General features: G+C 40.4%; 1 protein-coding gene across 1 annotated transcript in view; it reads right to left on the bottom strand.

Moving 5' to 3' along the window:
• LOC134353791 (potassium voltage-gated channel subfamily KQT member 1) overlaps window positions 1-19,456 on the bottom strand; it is an 876,116-nt gene that overhangs the window by 817,149 nt on the left and 39,511 nt on the right. The gene's annotated exons all lie outside the window — the stretch shown is intronic.

Raw genomic sequence — 19,456 nt, 5'->3', positions numbered from 1 at the left:
TTAGGCAATCTGGCCCATGGAGTCTGCTCCGCCATCTCATCATGGCTGATTCAGCTTTCCTCTGAGCACCAGTCTCCTGCCTTCTCCCTGTAACCCTTTAAGCCCTGACCAATCAAAGATCTATTAACCTCGGCCTTAAATATACAAAAAGACTTGACCTCCACAGCTGCCTGTGGCAAAGAATTCCACAGATTCACCAGTCTCTGGCTAAAGAAATACTTCCTTATCTCTATTCTAAAAGGATGCCCCTCTATTCTGAGGCTGTGTCCTCTGGTCTTAGACTCTCCCACTATAGGAAATGTCCTCTCCACATCCCTCTATCAAGGGCTTTCACCATTCCATAGGTTTCAATGAGGTCACCCTTCATTCTTCTGAATTCCAGTGAATACAGCCTCAGAGCCATCAAGCAAATAACAATCCAATTCAATTTCTAAATCCAGAACGACATTCTGTGAATGTCCTTGTATCACACAAGCTGTCTTTAAAATTGCTATTGGTCTTGGTCTTGGTTTATTATGGGCACATGCATCAACGTACAATGAAAAGCTTGTCTGTTTATACAGATCCAATCCTTAGGTTAGTAAGGATAGTTTAGGGGACAGTAGGGCTGTGCTGTGCAGGTAGGTATGAGACAGATTACTATTTAGGGACAGGAATGAGAGGAGTTAGAAGTCAGGGACAGTAAATGAACAGTTCGAAGCAGGAGCCAGAGTCCAGGTCAATGATCAGCAGTAGAAGGCTAATGACCCCCATGGGGAAGTCCGTGCAGGCAAGAGGCACAAGGGTTGGTGACCCTCCTGCTGCAAGTCTGCAGTTCCCATGATCAGTGAGTCACTGGATCAATATTGATGGTCGATGTTGGTGGTCTGGAAGTCAAGGCCCTACGTCTACAAGTCAAAGAAAAACTCGATGGTCAAAGCATGATATCTGCAGTAGAGAAATTCTTGGCAATTTCTAGAGTGGGTTACATGGTCGGCACAACATTGTGGGCCGAAGGGCCTGTAATATGCTGTAGATTTCTATGTTTTCTATGTAAGGCTGTGAGTCCAGGCTGGGGGCTGTATGTTGGACACCTGGAGGTGGTGTCTGGGAATGGGTGGGGGGTGGTGAGGAGGAGAGGGTTGGAGTGTTCTGCTGAACATTGTGGGCATGCTATGTTGCCGCTGGAATGTGTGGTGGCACTTGCAGTTCTTTTGGTTGTGTTGGTTGCTAACGCAAACAACATACTTCACTGTATGCTTCAATGTACAAGTGAGAAGTAAATGAATCTGAATCTGAATCATTACAAAAAATCAATGCAGAATAAAGCGTAACAGCTACCGAGAAAGAGCAGTGCAGGTAACAATGTTCACTTCTCCACCTACATCACAATGTGATTACCTGGTCACCATTTTTGTTACTGGGTGTTTATGTGTTTTGGCTGTTGCATTGTCTAAATCACATCGGACACTACTACTTCTAAAGTTCATCATGAAATCTGAAGTATTCTCACAGTTTGAGGTGACTACTTAAGAATGGAAACTTATTTTCTGGCTGAGAATTTATTGGATACACTTTTCCATAAGCAATGTAATGAAGCGTTAAACTGGCTCACTATCAAGTATTCTGTGTTGACATCTCAGACAAATTATATGTCAAGCTTGATAATCAGGGCTCATAAATACCATGCTTAACATCGGGTCACTCGAATGGTTGGCTGAAGAACTTGGCATCAGTTATTCAGTACATCTGGCAGTGACTAATGGTGAACAAAGTTTCTTCCCACCACTTCTAGTTCAGAAACAAAAATCGTCCCATCAGGCATGCTGCAATACTCTTGCTTCTTGCTGATGATGGGTCCTCTGTATTTTCACCAATATTCTGGGACAATTTCACCATGAAAGGTTTGAGTGAGAACGCTGTGTGTTGGTACAATGAATTGCCAATTCAATTCGGGGTTAATGTTTCAAATCTTATTTACATGCAACTGAGACTGTGGTTACTGAAGCAGATGAAATTATTGAACGTGCAAGAAGGCTACTTTCATCTATCCCAGTGCTTAAATAACCAGGGTGGTATTCCTGTAGCTTTTTGGGGTTAGGTCACTTAACCAACAGAGGGCATTAATCTTTTGATTTGCAGCTGTGTGTGTATTAGACGTATTTGCTAGCACTGAGGTACAGTAACACAGAGGCTAATTAACAGGGCTAGCAGTCAGGGGAAATTGGGGTGAGTAATAAATGCCAACATACCCAGTAATGTTCATGTCTTTTGTGTCGGTAGATAAAAAAACATTCACCCTGATCGTTTAGACTGATTGAATGGTTATTATCATGCTGTTCACGGAAGCTTGCTGTGCACAGTTAAGATTACTACCTTGAAACAGTGCCTACAATTGAAAACTGACTTCATTGTAAGAACTGGGTTTTGGCAAAACTAAACTGTGTAAGTCTATTCTGGAAAAATAACCTGCAGAAAGCAGGTTATATCAGTAATGCTGGGTTGCACGTGGGCCTCGGCAAGAAAAAAATCAAACAGCCATCAATCCCTCATGTTGCAGCTCAAAGGGAGAGCCTTCTTTGCTTCCCACTGTGGACTGGTAGAGGCCAAATTTGGGACATGTATTTAAATATGTCTTTTACTTGAGAATGCAATGGGGAAAATAGCTGTAAACCTATGCACATGCATATATACATCCTAAATAGTCTTAATGATTTATCGCAACCCCATGCTTCTGTTGCACTCTACACTTTCCTTGCCCTGTCTCTGAGGCCAAAGAACAGCAAGGAGCCCTTCAACATTTAAACGTTCCTGCTGGATGTGAATTACCTGGTGATTCATTGATTGAGTGTATTAGTGCATCAAAGCACTATGCGGTTGACGATTGATTTATAGTAGCAATTACTCAATCTTTTTAGATTCCATTGGTATTACAATTCGCCAGTTGCAAGAAAAGGAAAAACAATTATTTAAAATTCAATCTGCATTTGTCCTGGCAGTTGGATAGATAGGCAGTGAATTTTGCAGAAAGTTGGCTGAAGGATAGAGGTAAATTGCCCAACCTAGATGCCAAGTACGGGTAAACATGGACAGAATCTTTGTTACATGATGTAGATTAACCACACAGTGCATATTTGCAAAAATGAAATATTACATATAAGTTATTTTTTCGGGGTGGGTGAATACAATTGGACCCTTTCACTGAAGAGTATGACTAACTGAAATTCTTCCAGTAAGTCGCAAAACCTAGCCAGAGTCTCTTAGCTCAGAAGATAATTGAGATTTTAATTAGATATCATAGATCCACAATACAAATTGTACAGTAGAGGAATAAAAATGAATTAATGAATTAAGACTTGAAAATTTAGTTCCTGTTCACTAGGCAGAAAATAGAGACAGTTGCTTTTGACCAGTGATGGACAACCATTTTATTTGTTTCTTTGCATTATATTGAATCAGAGCAGTTCAATCTTCTTGTTAGAGTGATTTTTGGGTTTAGGTCACTTACATTTAGCAAATGGCTCTGGCTACCAGCCTTCTGTTCCTTGATAATGTATTGTGGATTTAATTTGGAACAATGCATTTCCTAAAACCTGTGAATCCCAGTCCACAGACGAGACTGGCATCTGTGGGATGGATGTGAACCAGGAGGTGTGAAGTTTGTATGTAGTTTCAAAGAAAGCATTATCTATACTTTGTAAATATGGAATTGTCCTTTATGTTTAACACATAAAACAACAAGTAAATGTATTGTGTATTCAGTTTGGAACAATGGATTCCTAAAAGCTATGGATCCCAGTCCAGACACTGCTGGCACCTGTGGGATGGGTGCAAATCAGAAGGTGTGAAGTTTGCATGTAGCTTCAAAAGAAAGCATTGTCTATACTTTGTAAATATGGAATTGTCCTTTGTGTTTAGCAAATAAATATTGAGCCCCACATTGGGCCATCAGACCTTTCCACCAAAAGCGTCTCCATATAATGTCTGCTGTACCTTGTTTTGTCGAACAGAGAAGCTGCTTTGTACCTACCAGTGACTCTCCCTGGCAGGTCCATTTACATAACAACACTTCCCATGGACTTTTCAAAAAAAACTCTTTGCTATTTTGTGACTTGTGTTGGATGCATGCTACGCAGTGTGTGTTAAATGAAGTTCTATAATCAATAACTCTTTGTGCAGATGTAAGTTCTTTGTGTAAGTTTATTGTGTAAATGACCCTACGTTGATGCCACACACACCCAAAATGCTGGAGGAGTTCACCAGGTCAGGGTGATGAAGGTGAATGGAGTAACAAGCCAGGAGGTGAACAGTGAAAAGGGCAAAGGGCTGAAGATGAAGGAATCTGATAGAAGACAGTAGATCATGGAATAAAGGGAAGAAGGTGAAGTCTATGCCAGGTTGTTAATGACTGACTAATGAATAATTCATAAATTACACGTGAAATCCTTTCAACCTCTACTCTAAAACATTAATGACCTTTGGGCTAATAATAAGGATAAAGCATTTCTGATTGAAGCCACAGGACACTTAAGAGGAATTGGAATTAGAAGGTTATAAGATTTGCAAAACCCAGTTGTGATCATTGGTGAGAAGATTGAAAGGGCTATTTGGGAAGTGATCAATAATCTTGAAGCTTTCCCCTTCAGCCCGTAGAATGATTGCATTTCTTACTTTAATGGCGAAAAGATGTATTTTACAACATTGGAAAGAGCTTAATGCTCCAACTACCTTTTTTTGGTTTTCTCAGACGATTTTATGTTTGAATCTGGAGAAAATTAGAAGTAACCTTTATGATTCTTCATTTAAATTTGAACAGATTTGGGGACCTTTTATTCGATATTTTCATTTAATGTAATATTTACCCTTCTTGTTTTTTTTTCACTGTTTTAATGGAGGTCGGGATTGAGGACGTGATTTTAAGTTTAACTCTGTTTGGTTTCAAGTTAGCCCATTGCTTTGCTTTGCTTTTAGTTAGTTGCACGGTGGGTTTTTTTTTTGGGTTTTTTTTTTCTTTTTTTTTCCATTGATATATATAAAATCTAGTATACTATTATGTTATCTTGGTTTCTTATGCTTAAATTACATTGTTTGTAGTATTTTCTTTTTGGTATTGTTATCTTTTGGAATTTTATTATACTTTAACATTGTATTAATGTTTATATGGCTTACCTTTTTTGTATACTTACTCAATAAAAAGATTTAAAAAGAAAAGACAATAATCTTGAAGCAATTTGAGATGGTAAAAAGTGAATGATTATCATAAAGCAATAAATTAAACTGCTGAGTAAATATTAAAACAGTAGAGTACAGTATATACATAGACTGAAGAGTAAAGATATTGGTCCAAATTTATGTTGGATACCAAAACCGAGAAGAATGCAAGTAACTTTGAGTATAGTAGAATGGTTGAAAAGTGGCAAATGGAATTCAAGATCAGCAACACTACGGTGATACAGCTTGTTGTAATATCATAAAATAATTGCGCAAATCTGCGTGATAGAGAAAAACAAAATGGATTTTAGGTTTACAAGATAAATGCTGCACCACAAAGAAAAGGACTTAACAAAAAGGCTGCATACCATAGCAATGAAATAATCAATCAAAATGGAAATGATTGGATAATTCTGCCATTAATCAAACTTAGTGACCGCACTGCTGTAAGTGGGGGATGATTTTGTATACAAATTAATGTGTAATTATCCTCTGCTCTGGGCATTTTTGAGAGACATTACCCTTTATTTTGGAAGAATTTGGTGTTGTTTCTGTTCCTTTTGACATTATACCAAGGCTATTTTCTGAGTAATTGCCTTTATTTGCTTCCAAATAATGGATTGATATATGACCCATCAAATCTCTAAAGGACAGTATCAATAAACTTGCTAAAATACTATTGGTAAGAGGTATAAAATAATGTTGAATTGATGCAAGATCTAGTAAGATCATAGATGAAATATTGTGTGATGTTTCCAACAATGGAAAGAAAACAACTCAGATTCAATGTGAGGAGATGTAAAAGATTAATACATTTTAGATTCAAACTGCTTCTTTACTGGCAGTTTAAAAGATTAGATGAAAAGTATTTTAGGATTTAACAGAGTGGCACAGCAGGTAGAACGACTGCTTTGTTGCTTCAGGGACCTGGGTTCAATCTTGACCCCTGGAGCTGTGTGTATTGAGTTTGTACATTCTTTTCCTGAAGCACATGACTTCCCCAATTGCATCAGGCTCCTCCCACAATATATCCTGGCACTTCAACTGGCTTTTGTAAATTAGCCACAATAAAGGTAACCGGCAAGAGAATCAAAGGGAAATCAATGGACATGTGAGAGAGAATATATTGCAGGGGTAGGAGGATATAGGGAAGGTGTAAAGAAACTAACAGCATTGCTCTGCTGGAAGCTGGCATGTTCAAAATTCAAAGTAAATTTAATATCAGAGTACATATATGACACCATATACAACCCTGAGTTTCATTTTCTTGCAGGCATACTCAGTAAATCCAAGAAACACAATAGAATCAATGGAAGACCACGCCAACAGGATGGACAATTAACTAACGTGCAAAAGACAACAAACAGCAAATACAAAAGAGAAAAATAAGACAAGTAATAAATAAATAAACAATAAGTACTGTGAACATAAGATGAAGAATCCTGAAAGTGAGTCTTAGTTTGTGGGAATAGTTCAGTGATGGGGCAAGTGAAGTTGAGTGAAGTCATCACCACTGGTTCAAGAGTCTGACGCTTGAGGGGTAATCACCATCTCTGAACCTGGCAGTGTGGGTGCTGAGGCTCATGTACCTTCTTCATGGTGGCAGCAGTGAGAAAAGAGCATAGCTTGGGTGGTGAGAGCCCTTGATGATGGTTGCAGCTTTCCTGTGATAGCTTTCCATGTAGATATGCTCAATGGTGGGGAGGGCTTTACTCATGAGGGACTGGTCCGTTTCCACTAATTTTTGTAGGATTCTCTGTTCAAAGTCTTTGGTTTTTCTACCAGGCCGTGTTGCAACCAGTCAATATACTCTCCACCACACATCTGTAGAGATTTGTCAAAGTTTTAGATGACACGCCAAATCTTCACAAACTTCACAGGAAGTAGAAGCACTGTTATACTTTCTTCATAACTGCACTTATGTGCTGGGCCCAGGATAGATTCCCTGAAAAGATAACACTTTGGAATTTAAAGTTGCTAACTCTCTCCACCTCTGATCCCCTGATGAGGACTGGCTCATGGACCTGTGGCTTTGCCCCGAAGTCAGTAATCAGCTCCTTGGTCCAGATGACATTGAATGAGAGTTTGTTGTGGTACCGCTAAACCAGGTTTTCAATCTCCCTCCTGTATGGTGATACGTCACTATCTTTGATTCAATTAAGCGGTGTTGTCAGTAAACTTGAATATGGCATTGCAGCTGTGCTTAGCTACATAGACATAAGTGTAAGATGAGTAGAGCAGGGTACTAAACACACAGCCTTTGGTGCACATATGCTCATGGAGATTGTGAAGGAGATGTTGTTGCCATTTCAAACTGACTGGGGTCAGCCAGTGAGGAAATCGTGGATCAAATTGCACATGGACATACTGTGTCCGAGATCTTGAGGCTTGTGGATTAGTTTTGAGGAGATTATGGTATTGAATGCTGAGCTGCAATCGATAAAGAACATCCTGATGTATGCATCTTTGCTGTCCAGATGTTCCAGGGTTGAGTGAGGAGCCAATGAAAGGGCATCTGCTGTGGGCCTATTGTGCTGGAGGGCAAACTGAAGCAGATCCAAGTCGCTTCTCAGGTAGGAGCAGATATGTTTCACCACCAACCTCTCAAAGCACTTCATCACAATGGACGTAAGTGATACTGGACAATAGTCATTGAGGCAGATTACCACGTTCTTCTTAGGCACCGATATAATTGAAGCTGCTTGAAGTGGGTGGGGACCTCAGACTGCTGAAGCAGGAGGTTAAAGATGTTGGTGAACACTCCAACCAATTGATCCACACAGGCATTTAGTATTCGGCCAGGTACACCATCTGGACCAGATGCATTCTGGGGGTTCACCCCCCTGAAGGACGCTCTCACATCAGCCTCAGAAACTGAAGTCACGAGGTCATTAGGGCTGTGAGAATTTGTGAAGGTTATCCATGTTTTGACGGTCAAGATGAGCACTGAAGGCATTGAGTTGGGCCATGTCGCCTATATCAGCTGGTTTCACTTTGTAAGAGTTAATAGGTTTCAAACCCTGCCAGAGCTGTCACTTTGCCCATGAGGTGGCTTTCCGGAGATCCTACCTGGGCCTCTTGTATCTTGGTTGCCAGACCTGAATGCCACTGATCTGGCCCTTGGTAGATTGCAGATTTCACTGTTCATTTGGGGCTTCTAACTGGGGAAGGCTCTGAATGATTTTTTGGGGACACATTCATCCTTGACTGTTTTTATAAAGTCCGTTTGTGGTGCATTCATTCAGATCTTCTATTGAGTCTTTGAGATTCTCAGATGAATCCTTTAACCCAAAGGACAGATATGCCTTCTTCTCCCTGGCAACAGTAAGTAGACTGAAACAGTAGCATGCACTGTGGATAATCACTGACTCCTACTTCTGAAATGTGGTTTTGTCAATGTCAAAGTAGTAGCGTCATTTGCAAAGACTGGCTAGAAGAGCAATTAAGTGCCCACATTGAAAGGTATAAATGGGATACTTGGCAAAGGATGGCAGAACAGAAGAGACCCCCAAGGAAAATTTCCAGTGAATGTTGACATTAAAGAACAGGTTTGGTTGGTTGGTGAAGGGGAATAAATGATTATAACAGCAGAACAAGCACAATGAGTTCAATGTTCAAAATAAATTTTATTAAGATTAAAAATGATTAAGATTAAGATTACAAGTGACATCTGCATTACGGTGGTTCGGGTTACGGAAATTCACCATTAGAAAATTCATAAATAACTCACTCCCCAGGAATCGAGAAACAGGATAAATTCACTATTATAGTTTTTATGTGAAAAGTGTAAACAAATAAACACAAAGCTTTTTTGAAACTTGTGTTTTTTGATGCATTCGCAGATGAAACACCTTTCCATCATGGAAAATCGTGACACAGACTGTTTTTTTTGGAAATGCAACACCCTCCCCCTGTAGCTGAGGGGTCACCTGTAGTGCTCATGTGGAGGATTAGTACCAGAACAGATTAATGGACCCATAGATTCCATGCACGGGCATGTACGATTGGCCAATTGCCATCACTATAACTTTCACCCATCTTTTCTCTTGCAAAGCACCTTGGAATGCCCTTTTATGTTCAAGGTACTATTTTAGAGCACGTTGTTAATGTTAAATTGGTGATTGTATCAGTTAAACAAGTAACATTAGATGTTAGCTAATGGCCCTGAGATGTTTATATTTCTGATGCAATGGGCCATTTTAACCCGATAAAAGAAATCTCCTTTCTCTTATGCTCATGAGCATGGGACCATGATTAGAGCAAGGTAAAGAGTAAATGGTGGCTGAATGCTGGCGGTTCCATATGTGTTGGGTATTGGGTTTATTTCATAACATTTTTAACAGGTTGCTAAATAAACAGAGATAAGATAAAGTGTTAGATCATCGAAACTTCTGTTGGTTCATCAGGGACCATGGGAATATCACCTGTGGAATGCATCCGTTTTGTTTGTAATGTTAGATTGATATCATGGAACTTTGCTCTACTATTTGTAAGAGTTATAGAGCAACAGAACAAGAATGATCATAAATGAGCATCTTTCCTTAAAAATTATTCCTTTCAGATGTACAAGCATTGCTAGGGTTAGACATTATCTATTACCTTTCCCTTAGTTTCCTAAGAGGTGAGTCTGTTCATAGTCCGAACAGAGAGTTTCCCAAATGAATTACTGTGAACCTTTTGCTTGAATAATCAATGATATTATTGCTTCAAGCAATGAGTATCACCATCTTGGAGACAATCATAATAACACTTCAAAGAAGCTTAATTTATATTGCGGCTTGAGCCTCACATTGACAGAATGTCCCCTTTTGACTTCCAGCTAATCAAATACTTTTCAAAGTGCAGTCACTGTCATTCAGAATTCAATCAAAGCAGCACAGAATGAAATAATGGTAAACTGAGAAAGATGTTTAATCAATCTAATTTTACTGGACCAGGATTTTAGAATGCCTTTTGTTTCATTATTCCTGTTAAGGATTTACAGCTTTGTTTGCAGTTGCAATTAATCACATCTTAGGTTATGGTCATTTGGGTTATTCAGTAATCACAAGGTCTCCCTAACATGCTGTCCCACTGTAGTGTTCAGCAGGAAAAGTCTGGTTATATCACCACAGCCGTTAAGCCATCACAAATAACATTATAGCAAGTTTTGTCAGAAGAAGCCTCATCTCTGTCCAACACATTTTGAGCATCATGACATCAAAGGAGACTTTGATATGAGAGAAAATTAGGTATGCTGTAGAGTTCGTTCACGGTACAATATTATTCCAAAGTTCACAAGTGCGAAGTGTGGTCAGTTTGGAGAAAGCCAGTTTTTGTGCACTGAGTAACAATCCTGCACTGAAGCATATTTTAACCCTGACTAAAAGGAATTACTTAGCTTTGCTTAAGGACAGTTCATTACAAAAGACACGGTGAGAATCCGCTTGCTAGAGGGCTGCTTAGTATCTTAAAATCATCTGAAAAGGTGAAGTAGTTTAATGCCTCATCTGTCAATGTGGCTGTGCTGTGTTAAAGTGTGAGCCTAGCTTACTTCTTTCTGGGCAGGAAGTAAACTTAATTGTTCAATTACTTATTTTGTTCATACTTTAGCTTGGTTTCAGAAACAGTGCAAAATTTCCTTGTAATCGGCACTTAGCCTTTTTACTGAGATCACCTTTTTTGTCTTTTTTTTGTTAGATGGCTGTACATTCAGCCTTCTGAATGTTCTAATTAATATTTAAGTGGAGTATTAACATTATAGCAGCTGCCAATTGAACTTGAGCTATGACTTCTCAGATATTTAGACAAATTGATTTTAAATAGCTGATTTCAGTCCTTTATTATTTTTCTTCAGGCAGTCTCAGCTTAACTTCAAAGAACTATTATGGAAAAATTCCCGCAATGGGCAAGCAAAGACAGTGAAGCCAAATCTGAAAGGAAACTCAAAGCAAAAAACTCGTGTTTGCCTACGAATTTCCCCATGGCTGTTTGTCAGATAGCAGGGAAAATTGCATTTTTTCCCAATTCCACATTCCAGGTGCTCCCTTACTTTGTTCCAATGAAGTGGTTACACCAGTGGCCACAGAAGACAGTGGAAGGTTTTGTATACGAAATGAATACACTTGAAGACTTAACTAATGGAGTTCAGATGAGACAGTGACTGCAACCCTTTCTTTAGGCAGCCTGACTGAGCTGCTTTTCAGGGCCGCGTTTGGGGAGGGAAGGGATACAACAGACCTGCTGCCATCTGAACAGAATCATCCAGCAGCTCTCCCATGGTGCCATGGCCACCCACCCAGGGAAGTGCCTGAGCACACCCACTGCTTTGCCCAATATCAGTGTGTCAGAGTGAGGCCATATCATGGACACTCTGGTCTGTATTTCCCTCCAAAGCTATGAACCTGTGGGAGATGGTGGAGATAAGTTTCCAAGATGGCAGGAAGCTGAGTTGCCACCAAAGCAGTCAGATCTAAAACTAAAAGCTTTCTGACTGAGGACCTTGCATAGAGGTGGCCACGCTAATTAATTCAGTGCAGTTGCACTGGGACTTTGTTTTATTTAGAGGGGATTCTGTCTAGCATGTTTGCAAAAGGCTCAGGCTGCATTGGACCAAATCTGCAGAATATGTATGTTTGCCAACGCGCCACTTGCGTCGTACCCGACTATCCCTCAAGGTCATAACTAAGAACAGATAATGCTGGGGATGCTCAGCAGGTCAGTTAGCGGTCACAGTGAGGAAGCAGAGACAACCATGGTTTTTCATCAGAACCGAGCCGTTAGAGATCAGACATGTCCCGAGACGCAGAGAAGAAGGAAGAGTGGTGAGATCAAAAGGAATGTTTGTGATTGGGAGGGGAACAAGTGACCCCATAACAAGTGGTGATGGTGATGCCTGACAGAAGGCAACGACAGCTTGTTAATCACAGCTGCTCAATCTATACGAGATGTAAATAGCAGGAGATGACTGAAGACAGATGGGGGCAGTGGGAGGAGTGTCGGAACTGTGGACAAAAGAAATAAACTTTTTTAAAAAGTCTGCAATAAAAAAGAATTCTAAAAATATTCAATGGGTATATTGTGTGGAGAGAATAACAAGAGTTAGTGTTGCAGATCAATGTCCTTTCTGATGCAAACCGAAAAAGCTGGTTACCTGTAGTTGTTGACCCCAACAACTCATGATTCATTCGAGAATGTGAGTCTGCTCTTTGAGCTCACTTAGGGCTGAGTTGAACCAGATACAGAGGCCAGAGTAGGAGTGGAATGGAGAATTAAATTCACAGGTGACCTGAAGATCAGGGCTACCCCTGCGGACTACAGAAACTTATCAACCAACCTGTGTTTGGTTATACCAAAGAGGAGGAGACAACATGGTGAACACAAGATGCAGTATAATGAATTGGAAGTGACTCTCATATTCACCTGAAGTGTGGTTTTGGGTCTTTGATGCTGGGAAGGGAAGAGGTAAATAGGAAGCTGTTTTAAGGAGCATAAGCATTGGAATATAATGATGAATCACAGAGCCAATAAGTCAAAGTCAACATTAAATAATTAATGGAATATTCACATCTAGCCCCTGAGCTGAAACATCAAAAATAAAAGTTCACCTAAGGAATGTTTTGATGCTGGAAAACTAGACATTCAAGCACAAATTGCACCCATGAAAATAATTGCTGGAAACATTGAGAGCATTTTCTGCACCGCCACATACCCGACAGTGCCTCTAAAAGACGATCACACTAGGGAAACACTAGTCTGTTGTGGTCAGCTACTATTTACAGACTCTCTAAAAGACAGGTCATCATGCTGAGCAAGTTTATGGGAATGTCTTTGGAGGGTGGAACCCAATTGGTCAATGTCGGATGCCTCGCCATCAATTCTTAACAGATTGCCTGTCATTCTGTAGAGAAACAGGGCAATCTATCCTCAACAAATTACATGAACAAGAGAACCAAAAGGTGTTTTAATTATCCTTTGGCTGTTAGATATAATTCTGAAAAAGAAAAATGATAAAAAGATTAGCTTTATTTGTCACATGAACATCGAAGTGTGAAATACAGAGAAGTAGGGCATTTGGGTCAATGACCAGCACAGTCCGAATATCTGCTGTGATAGGCCGCAAGTGTTGCTGTGCTTCCGGCAGCAACATAGCAAGCCCACAACTTACTGATCCTTACTAATCTTCATGTCTTTGGAAGCCAGGAGGATACTGGAGCGCCTGAAGGAAACCTATGCAGTCACTGGCAGAATGTACAAGCTCCTTATAGACAGTGATGAGAATTGAACCCTGATTGCTGGTGCTAGCCACTATGCTACCGTGATTCCAGTCTATCTGATTTCACTACTCGATTCTGTGAGCTGCATTCCATGTTCACAATGTAGACCCCTTCACAGCGGCAAAACCAAATGCAGCAGCTTCCAGTTGCCAGCAGCTTTAATTCTCCACCATGCTTCCACTGTACTGTTATAATGAGTCTCACTGCAGTCTTGAGGAACCTCATCAGCACTCTGCAAGCTTCCCATTCTAATAACCAATTCTGCTATTTCAGTTGATTCGCCTTCTCTTTCTGTATCAGGAATGGCCAGTTTTGCTGTAGGTCATCCATCTGTGATATTAGCTCAGATATTCTCTCTCCATAGGTAAAGTCCAACTTGATGGACATATTCCATAGTCTGCTATTTGAAACACTTTATACTTCTTTGACTGTGTTTCCTTGAAGTGCTCTGGAAGTTCCTTGAACTTTTTCCCTAGCACCTCCCTATATCTGATATTCCCTTCATCCCCTTTATCCTTCTGTCTTCTTTTCTGCAGCTTAAAACTAATTTGTTTTCTCTCTTTCCCAGTTCTGACAAAGGTTCTTTGACCCGAACCATTAGAGATCAATTTGAGTTTATGACGGGATTATGTTCCTCGGAAACATTCATAACCCAAAGAGTTGGAAAATGGGAAATACAGCTGAAAATGAGTTCCCACGTGGCAGAAGATCATGCAGCCACCAAATCTACCCCACCCGTTCCCCCCGCATCCTCATTCATCGTTGTACATTGGTCCGGCTCTCATAAACCTCTGGAAAACTTCTGAAATGCCCGCTTCGCTGCCGTTGCTACTGTGTGGTAACCAGAATCTCTGGAGCAGAAGGCCCCGAATCCTCGGGGGTTTGCTTGTTTCAGTGGCCGGGGCTAAGTCGAAGGCGCTCGGGAGGCTGTATCGGAGGGGCTAGTCGGAGGCTCGAAGTTTTCGGACGGATGGACTCAGTGTCGGCTGTGATTGGCTGCTTCCAAGGCATCGGCAAGTTGACGGTGCCTGGAGGTATATGGCAGGGAGTTTCTCCCTTTTGCCACCTGCTATCGGGGACTCGGGAGTCGATCGACTCGGGGACTTCTGAAACTTTTTTTTTACCATGCCCATGGTTTGTTCTTCATTAAATTACGGTATTGCTTTGCACTGCTGTAACTATATGTTATAATTATGTGGTTCTGTCAGTGTTAGTCTTTGGTTTGTCCTGTTTTCTGTGATATCACTCCGGAGAAACTTTGTATCATTTCTTAATGCATGTATGCATTTCTAAATGACAATAAGAGGACTGAGTGTTCTCATAATCTGAAAAAAAAACTGGGGAGAACCTGTACTTTGCTTCTACCTCTACAGATGCTGCCGGACCTGTTGAGATTTCAGTGCTTCAACAGGATGATCACTTGTTATTTTAATTAGTGTTTTTGTGAAGATAATCATACATATGAGTTTGTCTTTTACATGTCACCTCAAATTCTGGCACTATGATAAACAGAATCTAATTACATTCACACACCACATTCTTGATTTCCAATAAATGTAGCCAAAAGCTCAGAATTGTCCTTGGTTCTCCATTACTAAAGCCACATCAATCACAAATAAGTCACTGAAGCTAAAATAAAAACAACTCAAAGGAAACTTAAGTGCTGTGTTATATTTTCACAGAAGGTGTTCTTTGGCAGGAAGCACATTATTTATCCTGATTATAGCCAGTTCCAAAATACATAAAAAGACTTGCTTCAAAATTCTATTACTTCTGAACGTGAGCACCTACCATGCACTGTACAGTCCAAGTCACATTGTTGCAACCTGTTTGTGGTTTTAGAATTTGTTCCGATATCACCCTTCCGGCAATGTTCTCCAGTCAGGAGCCTATCATGATGGTGTGTATGGACACCTTCTGTCCTCAAGGTGAAGGGAGGAGCTGTCCTCCATTCTGACAGTTGCCACAAGGACACTGCAGTATAGAAGCAGGGCAAATAAGTCAAGTACAAAGATGATTTCTAATTATTAAAGTTAATGCAGCATGTGTCATTTTGATTTATAATTAAAAGGCATTTGGTAATTAAAATCTTTACTTCAATTATTCAAAAGCTTAATCCACTGGTGGGTGCAAATGGAGCGACTGAAAAGAAAACTGGCAGGGAAATGTCAGTTTCTGATAGGAACTCTCATCTTTTCCTTGTGTTCCTAAATCATTAATATGCCATGACACTATTAAATCACTGAATAGATAAGCTACCAAGGAAATATAAGTGTTGGAGTTTTGCTGGTTTCCAGACCACTTGCTATCATGAACATGTCAAACTATCCTTAATAATATCAGCTATGAGTGCATTCATGTCGCTCCTCAGTCCTTATCTACTACTGATGATTCAATATAAAGCCAAGATGTGGATAATCCTTGTTTGGGCACCAAATTAGCCACGACTTTAACCTCATTATGACAGCAGATATGCTGAGCTCTTGCAATAGCTAGGACGTGATATAAAGCGCAGCCCCATCACTGAGAAGTCTGTCTATCCAGAGTTCATAATTCACAAGACGAATGTTCAGAAATCCCCAACTCATATGTGAGGTGGTTCACTTCATGGACTTCTTCCTGTTTGTCCTCTCCTCAAGCCCACACCAAATCTCAACATTGATAGCCACTTTGAGTGATCTGTGCTTGCAAATTTATTAATACCTCCTTGTCACAATATATGATAGTTGCTGCCAATTATCTGGGCACTAGGTCTGTCTCGACTTGTGTTGTAGCACCAACAGAGATACCCATGGAATTTCCAGCCAGTGCTCCTTCAGATGGTGCAGGGACTGCAGCTTCTCCAGATCCAGCCCAATTGCAGGATTAAGCAGTTCGACTGTGAGCTGGCTGACGGTGACCTTGAGCATAGCTGGAGCTCTCTTGGAAAAACATACAGATATGAACATGTTGACCTACAGAAGCAAAGTCAAAATATGATTGTGACCTCTTGTCTACATGGTGCTGGGTCTGGAGGAGATAGTGGAAAATAAAATCTGTGAAGGTGAGCAGCAATCAGAAGGAGCAGATATTCATTAACAGAGTCATTTAGTTATTTTACATTTTTAAAAAATTTTGGTTTAAATTTTAATGTGTATTTACCTTTTCAGCTTTTAAATTAATCTGAGTAATTTTTTGTAAGTCCTTCTCCTGAGTTATAGGAAGAAGTTGAATAGGTTAGGACTTTATTCCTTGGAGTGCAGAAGAATAAGGGGAGATCTTGTGAAGATATATGAGTGGCACAGATGGAATGAATGCATACAGGCCTTCTCCCACCAGGTAGGGTCAGACTAGAACTAGGTCATGGGTTTATGATGAAAGGTGAACTATTCAAGGGGAACCTGAGGGAAGACTTCTTCACGCAGAGGGTGGTGCAAGTGCAGAGTGAGCTGCCAGTGGAAATGATCAATGCAGGTTCATTAGTAGCACTTAAAGAGAAGTTTGGATAGAATATAGATGTGAGGGGTTTGGAGGGATATGGCCCAAATGCAGGTAGAGGGACTCGGAGAAAATTAGGTTGACATGGACTGAATGGGCCGAAGGTCCTGTTTCTGTGCTGTAGTCAAAAGCTTTAAGTTCCTCAGGGTCAATATCACAAATGACCTGACTTGGACCAATCAAGCAGAGTCCACTGCCAAGAAGGCCCACCAGCGCCTTTACTTCCTGAGAAAACTAAAGAAATTTGGCCTGTCCCCAAAAACCCTCTCTAATTTTTATAGATGCACCACAGAAAGCATTCTTCTGGGGTGCATCACAACCTGGTATGCAAGTTGTCCTGTGCAAGACCGGAAGAAGCTGCAGAAGATCGTGAACACAGCGCAGCACATCACACAAACCAATCTTCCGTCCGTGGACTCACTTTACACCACACGCTGTCGGGGCAGTGCTGCCCAGATAATCAAGGACAAGACCCACCCAGCCAACACACTTTTCGTCCCTCTTCCCTCCGAAAGAAGGCTCAGGAGCTTGAAGGCTCATATGGCCAGATTTGGGAAAAGCTTCTTTCCAACTGTGATAAGACTGCTGAACGGATCCTGACCCGGATCTGGGCCGTATCCTCCAAATATCTGGACCTGCCTCTAAGTTTTTTTTTGCACTACCTTACTTTCCATTTTCTATTTTCTATTTTCTATTTATGATTTATAATTTAAATTTTTAATATTTACTATTGATTTGTTCTCCAGGGAGCACGAAGCACAGAATCAAATATCGCTTTGATGATGGTACGTTCTAGTATTAATTGTTTGGTGACAATAAAATATAAAGTAAAGTAAAGTAAAGTAAAGTACTCTATGACTCTATAACATTTTAAGTCGTCTTTAATAGCTGGCAACCTTCATATGCTGTCAGAGGTATTCCAGCAGAGGCACTCAGGACACTCGCTATTCAAGGGAAGACATTCGGGTGTTTTGCATCCAGAGGGCAGGCACTCTGAGTCTGGGCAGACCCAGCACAATGAGGCCACTCATTTTCATTAACAGAGTCTTGAACCAATGACCATCAAACACAGAGTCAAAAGCACGACTGGGCAAACCACATCAAACACACTGTGGAAAGACTTCAAAGACATTATTACAGCCACACACTATTTTGTGCGTCACCAGAGGTGAATCACACATTGCAAAATCCACTCTTCTGGACTCACTAGAACTAAACATAGAAACTGTTGGACAACTTATAACTTGTTGGATCATGCACCATGTTCAAAGCTGAAAAAGTAAATTTATTATCAAAGCACACATATGACACCACATACAACCCTGAGATTCATTTTCCTGTAGGCATACTCAACAAATCTATAGAATAGTAATTGTAACAGGTTCAATAAAGATTAACTAGAGTGCAGAAGACATCAAACTTTCCAAATGTAAATATAAATAAATAGCAATTCATAACAACAACATGCAATAATGAGACAGAGTCCTTGAAGTGAGATCATTGGTTGTGATGTCATGCTGCAACTTCAACAAAATAAACAGTCTTGAGAGAGTTACTGCTGAAGATGAAACTTTGTTCTTCTCAGTTTTGCTATCATTTTAATGTCTGGCAGTAACCCTTGATTGGATCAGTAATGAAGGCCGAGATGCCACCACAGGGATCCACTGTCAATTCATTGACCCAATACAAATCATCACTTTATTCAGTTTGAAAAGAGAAGTTCTAACTGAATAAAATAACTGGTGAGCCTAGGGTCACAGGTCCTTTGACCCACTGAGTCTGTGACGACCAACACAAGACTATTTTAATCCTACACCAATCCCATTTTATTCTCCCCACATTCTGATTAACTTCCTTCCAATTTAACCACTCATCCTCACAGTAGGGACAACTTAGAGCAAGCAGTTAGCCCAACATCCATTGGTTAGGGATGTGGGAGGACATCAGAGCACTGGGAGGAAACCCATACTGTGACAGGAAAGTGTGCAAACTCCATAAATCCAGCACTAGAGCTCAGTATGAAGCCCAGATTGTTGAGCTGTAAGGCAGGAGTTCTATGAGCTGTGTCATTGTGCTATGTCACATTGGTTATTGGACATGTGCTACATATACACACTGCTGAAAAACCAATAAAAACTGGTTAGCCTGATTCCAAGACAGATTACACATAGGACCACCTGATTCCAAGATGCAAAGGCCTACCATGAGCTTTGGAATAAAATAAGGCTTGATATTCTCATATGATCATGCATGAGACCAGTTACTGTAGTAATAAGTACAGTTCAGAATTTATGCTGGCCAATGGGGGGATATTATTACAGAAAGAATCCAAATCCATGCTTGAATCAACCTGAGTATCACACTGGTTTGCCAGTTTAATAGAGGAAATTTTACTTAGATTTCTGAGAACGGAAATGCTTGCAGAGGGTGCAAAGTGTGTTTATAGTCATTTTCTTTACAGATATTAGTAATAAGGTTGAAGATGAAATTGAAGCCTGCTTGACAGGTTGGGCCAGTTGAATGTGTGTGATGAA

This window comes from Mobula hypostoma, chromosome 11 (genome assembly GCF_963921235.1).
Source record: "Mobula hypostoma chromosome 11, sMobHyp1.1, whole genome shotgun sequence".
NCBI classification, from domain to species: domain Eukaryota; kingdom Metazoa; phylum Chordata; class Chondrichthyes; order Myliobatiformes; family Myliobatidae; genus Mobula; species Mobula hypostoma.
The sequence above is the reverse complement of the archived record's forward strand: the minus strand, read 5'-3'. Positions and strand labels throughout refer to the sequence as shown.